The sequence below is a fragment of the Bos mutus genome, chromosome 5, assembly GCF_027580195.1.
Source record: "Bos mutus isolate GX-2022 chromosome 5, NWIPB_WYAK_1.1, whole genome shotgun sequence".
NCBI lineage: Eukaryota > Metazoa > Chordata > Mammalia > Artiodactyla > Bovidae > Bos > Bos mutus.
Genome location: NC_091621.1, coordinates 22,964,338 through 22,977,982, shown reverse-complemented (window position 1 = coordinate 22,977,982; position 13,645 = coordinate 22,964,338). Strand labels below are relative to the sequence as shown.

At 39.2% G+C, this 13,645-nt stretch overlaps 1 protein-coding gene across 1 annotated transcript in view; it reads right to left on the bottom strand.

The window, feature by feature from the left end:
- Positions 1-13,645, bottom strand: part of XPOT (exportin for tRNA) — a 172,039-nt gene that overhangs the window by 146,168 nt on the left and 12,226 nt on the right. The window contains exon 2 of the mRNA XM_070370529.1: positions 6,443-6,504. The gene's annotated coding sequence lies outside the window, so the exon portion shown is untranslated. The remainder of the gene's footprint in view (positions 1-6,442; positions 6,505-13,645) is intronic.

Here is a 13,645-nt window from a genome sequence, read left to right as displayed (position 1 = left end):
TGAAACTTGAAACTTCCTAAGAAACTCCACAGACTTTCAAGCTGAAGTTCAGACCCCAATTTGAGAGGCTCTGCTGCAGAGGCTGAAGGGCTCACCATGTTTTAAGTATGGTGACTTAACATCATGGTGTCCCTGGACGGTTTACGCTTTTTTTCCCCAGCACCTCTGCTATATTTTCAATAGTGTCCTCATTTGGATGATAAAGTAATAAAGTTATATCTGTACCCTGGTTAGAAGCCAGTCTCGTGTGGAATTTTAGGATCAGGAAAGATGTGTGCCTTAGCAGTGGGAGTTAAGAAGCAAAAGTTAAACCTACTTAGAGAAGCTTCTCGGGCTTTCTTGAGAAGCATATCCAGTCTAATGTGAGTAAAGCTTTGGGGGTTCAACCAAACTTTTGACATGTTCTGATCTTTTGTGACTCAGAAGCGTCAGGGGTTCCCCTGACTCCCCCATATTAACAAAACACCACCTCAAAACACAGGCTGTAAGAAAGGAAATATTAATACATAGAGTGAAAGGTTTCATCACACTGAGGATTCTCTGATATTTGAGAGCATACAAGGTCATTTTTGGGTAGGAGGGGTGAAACTTCTGAGAAGGCCACATTTACTCAGAGGAGCTGGAAGACTGGACAGCAGTTTTGTAAGTGTATGATACATAATTTGGCTAGCATGATGCTTTGGGCTTGCTACACAACAAAATGACTCCTCGTCGCCAAGTCTCAAGACCAAATTCAGTTGCCAATGAGACTTCAGATGGTTCTGTGTTAGCAATAATGAAAAGATGCCACAAAATAGTGATTTTTAAGGAAGCGGAGAAATATTTCTCTAAAATGGCCTACAGACAAATTTGCTGAGACTGGTCTGTTAAAGTGGATACTAATGACAGCATTCTGGCAACTCTGAGTTCTCATTCCTTCAGATGACGACTATTATTAGCATTATTTCATATTTATCAAGCCCCAACTGGAGCAACTTGTCATAATGGACAGGGAGAGAGAAGGGGAAAAAAGCACCATCTGTCCTTGGCATATGTGCTGGGGACACTCAATGTGGCGACAATGTCTAAATGTGGTCTGTCAGAGGTTTGGGAAGTTTCACACAATTTTCAAGGATCTCGCCATCCCAGAGAGTTTGGATTTAGTTGGACTAATTTGGAGTTAGTTAGATACTTAGGATGTACAAAATTAATAAAACTGGGTCTCTGTTCTAAAAAGCTAAATTCTCTAAGCTAAACTGAGTACAACCTTCAAAACTTTTGCCATATCATCTGTATTTTTATTTACTCCATATTTTTCTAACATCATTTCTAGTACCTCTACTTAGTTTAGAGTATCTGGGAAACCATGGAGTTGATGTTCTAGAAATATATATTTAAATATTTGTGCTTACATATTTCTAATATGTATTTTTAAATAAACACAATTCTAAAAATTTTAAATGCCTTTACCTTGGGCTATCTAAAATCATCTTTGTACCACTCTATGGGAATGATAACAGTAAGGAACACTTAAAGAAGATATTACAAGGGTAGAATAAGTCAGATGGTAAGGTATAAAGAAAGGGTTACGGGAAATCACAGAAAGAAGTTTAATTCTGATTGGGTTCATTAACAAGGCTGAACTTAGAAGATTTAGTATTTGTGGAGATTTTAAAAGTATCCACGTGGGTAATATTGTTTCATAAGTGTACAATTTTTTTTCAAACTAAAGAAGATGGCAAAAGATTTGACAAAGCTTGGTGATGAGTGCACAGATATCCCTATATTAGAAAGATGATGCTGTTAAATTGCTGCACTAAATATGCCAGCAAATTTGGAAAACTCAGCAGTGGCCACAGGACTGGAAAAGGTCAGTTTTCATTCCAATCCCAAAGAAAGGCAATGCCAAAGAATGCTCAAACTACCGCATAATTGCACTCATCTCACACGCTAGTAAAGTAATACTCAAAATTCTTCAAGCCAGGCTTCAGCAATATGTGAACCGTGAACTTCCTGATGTTCAAGCTGGTTTTAGAAACGGCAGAGGAACCAGAGATCAAATTGCCAACATCTGCTGGATCATCGAAAAAGCAAGAGAGTTCCAGAAAAACATCTATTTCTGCTTTATTGACTATGCCAAAGCCTTTGACTGTGTGCATCACAATAAACTGTGGAAAATTCTGAAAGAGATGGGAATACCAGACCACCTGACCTGCCTCTTGAGAAACCTATATGCAGGTCAGGAAGCAACAGTTAGAACTGGACATGGAACAACAGACTGGTTCCAAATAGGAAAAGGAGTTCGTCGAGGCTGTATATTGTCACCCTGCTTATTTAACTTATGTACAGAGTACATCATGAGAAACGCTGGGCTGGAAGAAGCACAAACTGGAATCAAGATTGCCGGGAGAAATATCAATAACCTCAGATATGCAGATGACACCACCCTTATGGCAGAAAGTGAAGAGGAAGTAAAAAGCCTCTTGATGAAAGTGAACGTGGAGAGTGAAAAAGTTGGCTTAAAGCTCAACATTCAGAAAACGAAGATCATGGCATCTGGTCCCGTCCACTTCATGGGAAATAGATGGGGAAACAGTGGAACAGTGTCAGACTTTATTTTTGGGGGCTCAAAATCACTGCAGATGGTGACTGCAGCCATGAAATTAAAAGACGCTTACTCCTTGGAAGGAAAATTATGACCAACCTAGATAGTATATTGAAAAGCAGAGACATTACTTTGCCAGCAAAGGTCCGTCTAGTCAAGGCTATGGTTTTTCCTGTGGTCATGTATGGATGTGAGAGTTGGACTGTGAAGAAAGCTGAGCGCTGAAGAATTGATACTTTGAACTGTGGTGTTGGAGAAGACTCTTCAGAGTCCCTTGGACTGCAAGGAGATCCAACCAGTCCATTCTGAAGGAGATCAGCCCTGGGATTTCTTTGGAAGGAATGATGCTAAAGCTGAAACTCCAGTACTTTGGCCACCTGATGCGAAGAGTTGACTCATTGGAAAAGACTCTGATGCTGGGAGGGATTGGGGGCAGGAGGAGAAGGGGACGACAGAGGATGAGATTGCTGGATGGCATCACTGACTCGATGGACGTGAGTCTGAGTGAATTCCGGGAGTTGGTGATGGACAGGGAGGCCTGGCGTGCTGCGATTTATGGGGTCGCAAAGAGTTGGACACGACTGAGCAAGTGAACTGACTGAACTGACTGTATGCTGGAAATATTTTATGATAATAATAAAATGTGTCTAGGATTTGGAGAAGAGAAAAGCATTCCAAGTAGAAAAGAAAGTATGAGTGAAAGCACAGAATCCTGAAATTCAGGTGAGGTGTCTCCAACAGAGGGCTTCCCCAGTGGTGCAGTTGTAAAGTATTCTTGTCTGGAGAATCCTATGGACAGAGGAGCCTGGTAGGCTGCAGTCCACAGTGTCACAAAGAGTTGGACATGACTGAAGCGACTTAGCACATGCACATCTTCGATAGAAGGTAAGCGTCAGAAAATTAAGCTGTGGCAGATCATGCGGGACACTAAGCGTTCCTGAAGAAGAGGTCTGCAGGCATGGGACATCCCTGGAGGTTTCTGATGAACAATATATAACCAGAGAAGTAGATTAAGAATGGAACTCTGGGAGAGAACTGCAAGATGTGGAGAGCCCAGATTTGGAAGGCTCTTATAATAATGACTCAAGTGAAAATATGGTAGCCTCCCTAAGACCCATAACATCCTGATTTGCTCCCTTGTTCTGCTCGTTTGCATCCCCTATTTTTATTTTTTAAAAATCCATTTCTACTGGGCAGTGATATTTCCTCCTTCCTATCCTATATTCTTTGCAGTCTCATCAACTATTTTGTAGACAAGTCTCATCCAACTGTATTTTCTGTAAATGAACAGACAGTAAACATTTTATGCTTTGCAGGCCATGCAGTCAATGTTGTAACTATTCAGTTCTGTTGCAGGGAGAAAGGCAGCCACAGACAATACAAAATATATTGGTGAGACTGAATTTCCCTAAAACTTTATTTATAGACACTGAAATTGAAATTTCAGATAAATATTCTTCTTTTGATTTTTCAACATTAAAAAAATGTAAAAACCATTCATAGTTTTCACACTGTATAAAAATAAACTGTAAATTACAGAAATGCAAAACAAAACCTAATGAGATATCATTCCTCACCCCTTGATGGCTATAATCAAAAAGACAAATAATAACACATGTTGGCAAGAATATGCAGAAGCTGCAACCCTCATACATTACTGTGAGAATTATAAAATTCTCAGCAGCCTTGGAAAACAGTTTGGCCGTTTCTCAAACATCTAAGCAGGGAGTTATATATGATCTAGCAATTCCACTCCTACGTATATACCCAAGAGAAATGAAAGTATATGTCCACACAAAACACTGTACACAAATGTTCATGGCAGCATTATTCATCATAGTCAAAATGTGGAAACATCCATTTCATTCTTTCGGCAGTAAGAAAGAAAGCAGCATTGCTGTGCCACAACCTGGATGAATCCTGAAAACGTGCTAAGTGAAAGAAGCCAGTTGCAAAAAAACCACCTATTGTATGATTCCACTTATAAGAAACGTCCAGAATACACACATCTATAGACAAAAAACAAAAAAGAATATGAGAGCTGGCAGGTTTTGGCGACAGGGAGAGGAACTGCTCATGGGTGAGGGTTTTCTGGGGATATGTGATGAAAATGTTATAAAATCAATTGTGGTAAAGATAGTGCAACTCAATAAATACACCAAAAAACCCACTGAACTGTACACTTTGAAAGGGCAACTGCAGGGCATGTGAATTATATCTCAATAAAGCTGTTAAAACGTAAATAATGGGCTGCAGGCTAACTGGTCCCGCAGGTGGCAGTTTTCCAGCCTCTGCAGTAGACACCGGGTGAACTGGCTGCTCTCAGAAGCTTACTAGTAGACTCGGCTATTTCAACTTGGAAAATTCAGTTCAGGAGAGCTGGAAGATAACTAGACAGGCTTTTGTTCTTGGGTCCTGCTGATGAGGCAGTCTATAAGTCTCACAGATGTGTGATATAAGCAACGATGAATTTCCGTTTATAAAGTCAGGAATTTAGCCCACACGCTCAGATACACTCAGATTCTTTGTGGTTTCCAACAGAGTGGTCCTGCAAAGCCACTAGGCTTCGAGGACCTTCACCTGGTCCCAGACGAGCTGCCCAGGCAAGTATTTTGTCCTTCTTTATTCCTATAGACCAGCTGTCTGCTTAGCTTAAATTCTCCAGCGTCCCATGATTAAAAGACAAAGCTTTGGGACTTCCCTGGTGGTCCAGGAGCTAAGACTCCACGCTCCCAATGCAGGGAGTCCAGGTTTGATCCCTGATTAGGGAACTAGGTCACACATGCCACAACTAAAGATCCCATGTGCCACAACCAAGACCAGGAACAATTAAGTAAATAAATAAACAAAAACAAAGCTTTCTCTCATTACCTCTTTAGAGGGGCAATGTGAGGTGTGACGGTAAATTTAATCTAAATTTTTCTTCTTGTAATTAGAGTCTTGGCCAAGGCAACTGCTTAGATAGTTTCTGTACTGTAACTGTGGCACTACACATTCATTCCACAAATATTTATTTAGTAGGTATGTGTCAGGCACTATTCCAACCACTAGAGATACAGTTATAAACAAGAAATTAAAAACCCCTGACTTCAAGGCATGGCATTTATATCCTAATAAATTGAAGTCTCCTCTTCTTTTATCTGCATCTTTCCATCATGAATTACTGTATTATGAATTAATCTTGATTAAGACTCCTATACTTCAAGAGAAGTCATTTCACTTCTCCCTCTGTTTCTAGACAGGACAGATCTATACTCATCCACAGCGAAGTCCTGTGAATTCTGTCCACAATAGAATTTCAAAACACATACTTCTTCCCATCTTTACTAGTCCAAACCAAGATCATTAACAACTATGTTACAGCAATAGCTTTTTTAGGGGTCTTCTGAATCTTAAATTTCTCCACAGTTACTTTTAAAATAATAAAATCTGATTATATCCTTTTTATTTAAAACTTTCCAATAGCTTTTTCATTTTTCTTAGGATTAAGTCCAAAATATATAACCTAGCCCATAGTGGCGTTACATGTCCTGGTCCCTACCTACCTCCCCTCAAATCACTCTACCCTTGGCTCAAAATTTTCCCACCACATTGGTCTTCTCTTTTTCCCATCCTTCCCCACCCCGTTTTCTCTTTATCTGGAGTATGCCAAGCCCCTTCATACCTCATTCATACTTGTATTCACAAAATTCAGCTTCACTTTCTCAGTAAAGCTACCTTCGACTCCACTCTATCATAGACTTTGAGTTATTAGACAAATAAATTATGTTATTATTTACTTAATAAATGCCATCTCCAGTAGACTATGAGCTCCTTACAGGGGCCTTATATCATTTGCTTATGATTATATCTCCTTACCTAGCTCAGGATCTGGCTGATCACAGATGCTCAACAGATGTTTTCAATAAGAAATGGATATTCTGAAAAACATCAATTAAGACAGGAAGACTATGAAATTACTTTAAAAATGTAAAAGTATTTTAAGTACATACATTATAACTTAGAATAAAGATAATGAGAAGAAGGATAGAAATATGATTAGAAAAGAAGGAAATGAGTTGGGGAGAGAGTGACAAAAAGAGAGGACATAGAGTCACGGCTCTAAGCAAGAGAAGAAGCGTGGTAAAAACAGAATTTCATTTAAAATAAAACTGGTGAGGGTTTGACTGAAGCATCATTTATTTTAGGAATAATGCTTTTACGAGACTTGGAAAGTTATAATTTAGGACTGCTACTCAGGTAGCGGTCAGAATAAAGACCATCTCAAATTTTTGAAAAGGACAGTTTTTTCCACTTCTTTGCATCTTTTGTCTTAAATCTTAGAATCTTCTGAATGAGATATTACACGCCTTCCTCAGGAGAACTAGAAGTTTTAGGAAATAAAACACATAGTGGTGTGCCTGCTTTTAAGAGGGAAGCTTTCACTTCACTTCCAGCCTTAATTCTTGGATAATCTGTGCTTCATCTCCTCTCTCTTCAACCTCTGCATGTGGTGGTAGCTAACTATTTAAAAACGGGAGAGAATATTTAGTTTTATTATTAAGTGTCAAGACAAGGTCATTTGTAGAAAAAATGTTTACTAATATGCAGAAAGCACAGCTCCAAAAGTCTCCATGAAGACCTTTGCCCTACATGTAAATGGATAAATGGATGGAAATGGCAACTTTAAGTGACACAGGTGAGAACAACAGAACTGAATGATCAGAGGAATTAACATTTAATGATACACACATACTTAGGGAAAAAACACTCAAAAGATCTCTGAGGAACACAAGATATAAATTTTAATGATGTTACTAAAAGAACTAAACAAGTCCATCATCATTTAAAACACAGGGAGAGTCCTTTTGTCTTAACGAGGGCTCCAATCTTTTACAGAATTGACTAGAAAGAAAATGTTGACAAATACAACTCCAATCTATTTGGGAGTTTAAATAGTGTCCATTTATGAGAACAACATTTATATTCTATTAAGAAAACTGATAAAATTTTCTGGGGTTTACAGTACAGCATTAGTAAAATTGAATACCATAATTATTTCAACAACTAATTACTGAGTTCCTACTTTTGCATTCCAGCTGAGTTATTTCAAATCCTAAGCAACGATGCTGTTAAAATGCTGCACTCAATATGCCAACAAATATGGCAACTCAGCAGTGGCCAGAGGACTGGAAAAGGTGAATTTTCGTTCCAATCCCAAAGAAGGGCAACGCCAAAGAATGTTCAAACTACCACACAATTGCACACATTTCACATGCTAGCAGAATAATGCTTAAAATTCTCCAAGCCAGGCTTCAACAGTATGTGAACTTACAGATGTTCAAGCTGGGTTTAGAAAAGGCAGAGGAACCAGAGATCAAACTGCCAACATCCACTGGATCATAGAAAAAGCAAGAGAATTCCAGAAAAACATCTACTTCTGCTTCATTGACTATGCTAAAGCCTTTGACTGTGTGGATCACAACAAACTTGAAAAATTCTTATAAAAGAGATGGGAATACCAGACCATCTTACCTGCCTCTTGAGAAACCTGTATGTAGGTCAAGAAGCAACAGTTAAAACTGACATGGAACAATGGACTGGTTCCAAATTGGGAAAGGAGTACATCAAGGCTGTATATTGTCACCCTGCTTATTTAACTTATATGTAGAGTGCATCATGCAAAATGCTGGGCTGGATGAAGCAAATGCTGGAATCAAGACTGCCGGGAGAAATATCAATAACCTCAGATATGCAGATGACACCACCTTAATGTCAGAAAGCAAAGAGGAACTAAAGAGCCTCTTGATGAAGCTGAGAGAGGACAGTGAAAAAGCTGGCTTAAAACTCAACACTCAAAAAACGAAGATCATGGCATCCAGTCCCATCACTTGATGGCAAATAGATGGGGAAATAGTGGAAACAGTAACAGACTTTATTTTCTTGGGCTCCAAAATCACTGCAGATGGTGACTGCAGCCATGAAATTAAAAGACGCTTGCTCCTTGGAAGAAAAGCTATGACAAACCTAGACAGTGTACTAAAAACAGAGACATTACTTTGCCGACAAAGGCCCACATAGTCAAAGCTATGGTTTTTCCAGTAGTCATGTATGGATGTGAGAGTTGGACCATAAGGAAAGCTGAGTGCCAAAGAATTGATGCTTTTGAACTGTGGTGTTGGAGAAGACTCTTTAGAGTCCCTTGGACTGCAAAGAGATCATACCAGTCAACCCTAAAGGAAATCAATCCTGAATAGTCATTAGAAGGACTGATGCTGAAGTTGAAGCTACAACACTTTGGCCACCTGATGCAAACAGCCAATTCATTAGAAAAGACCCTGATGCTGGGAAAGATTGAAGGCAGGAGAAGGGGGAGACAGAGGATGAGAAGGGGGAGACAGAGGATGAGATGGTGGGATGGCATCACTGACTCAATGGACAAGAGTTTGAGCAAACTCTGGGAGATGGTGAAAGACAGGGAAGCCTTGCATGCTGCAATCCATGGAGTCACAAAGAGCTGGACACAACTGAGTGACTGAATAACAACAACAACAATTACTGAGTATCAACTATGTGCGAGTTACTGTAAAGATGAATAAGACCCAGTGCCAATCTTTAAGATTACTACATGGCAAGCTTGTAATACATTAACTATAGAGATAATTATGTGATAAAATAATTGAGAATAAATGACCAGGAGGTACAGAATTTTATGAGTTAGAAGGCAAAGAGGCTTGGTTTTACCTTATTGAGATCATCAGTAAAATTTTCATGAAGGAAGTAGCATTTGAAATGAGGCTTGAAAAACCTTTTTCATATTCTGGGATATGAGAGAAGAGTATTCCAGGCCACTGGTACAGTAATAGCAAAGGTACAGAACTGGGAAAGCAGGAGAGATTTTTAGGCAACTCAGTAACTATTTTGCCAAAGTATAAATTAGATGTTTTGGGGAGAGGGCAGTTGGATATACGACAACTGGACAAGTAGGCTGGAGTCAGGTTGTGAGGAGCTTTTCAAATTTGTTCCCTCAGTTCTTCAACACTGACTGAGCACCTGTGCCTGCCCTTGTTTTAAACAAAGGGTCAAAAAACAGGAGAGGAGAGTGCTGGAAGCATGTCAGCTGTGTCTTCACAAACATTCACCACTATAAACCTAAACATTCTTTTCATAAAATGAAGTCATATTATTTGTCTGCTCCCCAAACTTCATACTGAATTAGTCAAGCTTATTAATGGTGGTACCTGAGTCCATGAGATCCCTGTCTCACAGGGTTTCAAAAGTAATTTTGGGAAAGAAACACATTTGCAACCAAATATACTTTTCACTATACACTCTAATTTCCAGGAACTAGGTCAAATTCCTTAGCAGGTTTGGAAGGATTTAACCTATTCCTCTCTGGCAATGGCAACCTCCGCAGCTTGTCCCATGAGAGGCTGGTCCCATGTGGTTTGTCCCAGTGGGGTGATATCACGACGATAATCACATCCCAGTAGCTGATCCACTGACCAGCCAAATTTGGACTTTATCAACTGGAAGCAACTGCTAAAGAATTCTAAGGACAAATTCTTGCAGCTGTTTTCAGCCTCAAACATGACTGGAATATCAATCTGTAAGCTGGAGGTGACACATGCTGAGAATCTGTTGAAACTACAGGAACCCAGATTTAAAAGTGGCAAATTTAGGCACTCCCCCTGGCTATTAAAACAAAGAGGTTATGTCCACATTTAAATACTTTAAAAAAGAAATGTGAAATAACAAAACATTAAGAGTAGAAATGAAAGTCATTGACATGCAGGGCAATTATACAGATGAAAAATTAAAATGAAATGTAAGAATATATTAGGGAAAAGGCTACACTAAAAATTATCATTCATTCAAAACATTATAATAAGAAGGCTTCCCAGGCTGAGTGTTCATTGAATATAAGATGCCCAAAAAGCTTTCTCAGTTTGAAGTTCAAATCTGGGGAACTCCCTGTCCTCTGGGCTTTAACCCAGGCCTGACATTACTCACTCAGGAACTGCTGCCAACCTTGTCTTTGCATCCAAGCAGAAAACAGCACTGCAAGTCTTCACAAAAAGCCTCTGGGCCTTGAACGGTCTTACTAGTGCAAGTGAATTTACTTACTCATCTATCTACTATTCACATGTTAGTCTTCTAATAAGATAAAGAGTCTTAGAGGACCTAATCTTTGTCCTTTCACCCCCTCCAATCTGAAATGCACGTTGGGTCAGTCCAATTAGGAAAATGGCCTAGTTTCGATCCTCTAGATAAACATAGGAGGTTTTTTTTCTTTCTTTTTTTTTCAGGGTGGGGAGATTGTTGCAAGGCTTATAGGATCTTAATTCCCCAATCAGGGGCTGAACCCACCCTCTCGGCAGTGAAAGTGCAGACTCCTAACCACTGGACTGCCAGGGAATTCCCAGGAGTCATTTTTAAAATCAAATTTCTGCTGGGTGACTCTCTCTATAGCTTAGAAAGGAAGACACAGCAGAAATATAATGTATTCAATTCAGTCAATCAGTATATGTGTTTTAGCGCCTAATATATTCTTAGCACTGTGTTTGATGCTATCAGGACGAGAAGTGTCAAAGGCTAATATAATAGTCAGAGGTACAGGATCAACACAAATAAATAAGGAAGGTATAAGACAGTACATGATGAGCTGTTATCTCTCTCCTTTGTATATACTGTGCTAAGAAGGCACCCTGTCAAACTGCCTTGCTACCATGGTGACAGTTACTAAGAATGCACAGATCCACATGTGAACAGGTTACAGAGTTCTGTTTCGTTGTTCTTGTTTCTAAATATGCAGTTTCTTCAGTGAGATGAATGGGTCTTAATATCAGTCTCCAATTTTCTCTATGAATTCTCTGTATTCAAGTCCTTAAAGAGCACCTCAGCCCATCCAGGCAGATCCTGCACAATCTGGGGGTTGTTCCTGTTGCTTGGGGATCAGGCTTTAACCTTTCATGTGTAGCGTCAAAAGACCTCAAGTGTCCCAGGCCTCTAGGTTTACTTGGCTCTTTAATACAGAGGTTATGAGTCCCCAAGGTTACCCCAAGGTTAAGAAGGAATTTTCGATCGTTTCTAAATTTCTGCTTTTTAGTGGCTGCTATCTCCTCTTTGCCCCACTTCATCCCACTTGTCACCACTGCCCCCTCATTTACTCCCCAAGCACCATTCTGTACAAGTGGTTGTTCATAAAAGACTTACTGAAGGTCTGAGAATTACAAGAGGAATTAGTATACTGTAAGCACAGGACAGAAAATATAAGTATTCAAAAGTTCTATGGTTATTTTCAACACAGGGAATTTACCACTATATTTTCTTCTCAGGTACTGCCTGCTGCCATTTTGCTCAGATTTCCTTCTCCTTCATCTCTTTTCTGAGTTCCACAGGTCCAAATCACTGTAATTTTATTACTCCAAACAGAGTATTAAAAATTCTCATTGTCAAATCGTCCCCATAGAGACTAGCTCACAATCCCAAAGGCTTTTTTTTTTTTCTCTCCTCAAACTGAATCTCCATTTACTCCAGAGGTGAATTTTGCTCTTCCCCTAGAATGGAATATCAAAGTGAAAGTCACTCCGTTGTGTCTGACTCTTTGTGAACCCATGGACTTAGCCAGCTAGGCTCCTCTGTCCATGATATTCTCCAGGCAAGAATACTGGAGTGGGTTGCCATTCCCTTCTCCAGGGGATTTTCCTGACCCAGGGATTGAACTCAGGTCTCCTGCATTGCAGGCAGATTCTTTACCATCTGAGCCACCAGGGAAGCTATAATGTAAAATAGCAGCTAAATATAATTATTTTTTAAAAAGGTACTTATTTTCTTTCCCTTTCACATGCTTTTGGGCTTTGTTTAATCTGCATTCATGGTAATTTTTTTCTTGAGACTGAACAACTGACGTAAGTCAAAGTTTTAGAAACATTATGCCTTGTCCATAGGTTATTTATATGTTTAGAGAGAATTTTATTTCCTTTTTTTTTTTCTTTTTAAACTTCATTTCCTAAAAAAGTGATTCCTCCAAGATTGAGAAAAACTGTTGAATGATCTTGTGATTTTATGACTGCCCTGTGTTAAGAGACAGGGAGCAGAATAAAAACTGGTCCCCTAGAGAAAACTCCCTACTATATCTGGCATTATCCACAGGCCAAGAGTATTTTATATGCATGCAACACAATTTTCATAAAAGAAACCTTTTCACATTCAGTCACAGGAATAGACAATTGGGCAGTGAACACAGCCCTGCTCTGAGGAAAAGAATCTCAGCTCTGACTACAGAAACATTTCCAAAAATGTTGAGGTCTGATTTCTCGGAGGCATACTTAAATTACATTTGAATGTCACCCCCAAAAGAAAGTAACATATGACAGTAAAGAGGAGAAAACTTGATGAATATTTCCCCTTGGAAAGATCTCAATCTATATATTTATTTTTTACCTCTTAAGAGCCTGTTTCGTACTATGCAGGACACTGGACTAGGTATCATGGAAGATATGAGGAAACAAAATTGAAATCCCACAGAAGCTTAGACTTCAGAGAGTGAAGAAAGTTTCACTATACAGAAGTAATAATTATTGAGTGAAAAACAAAGTAGAATTTATTCATGAAGTTCTGGAAGTTTAGAACTTCAAGTATTTTTAAAATTAATTTTTATTGGAATATGGGGCTTCCCTTGTGGCTCAGTTGGTAAAGAACTCACCTGCAATTCGGGAGACCCGGGTTCAATCCCTGGGTTGAGAAGATCACCTGCAGAAGGGAAAGGCTATCCACTCCAGTATTCTGGCCTGGCGAATTTCAAGGACTGTACAGTCCATGGGGTCACAAAGAGTTGGACACGACTGAGCGACTTTCACTTTATTGGAGTATAGTTGTACCTATATAGGTACACAGAGAGTCAAATAAGGATACATATAGAGAGAGTATTGGTGGAACTACTCTTTGCTCTGCCAAAAAGCCAGAAAGTTACCTTTTTTTGCTTTTACCATATAAATATCAGCACACAAAAGTATGGAGCAAAGAAAACAGGAAAAGAAACGCTATTTGGGATGTTATAATATAGGAACTACTTATTAT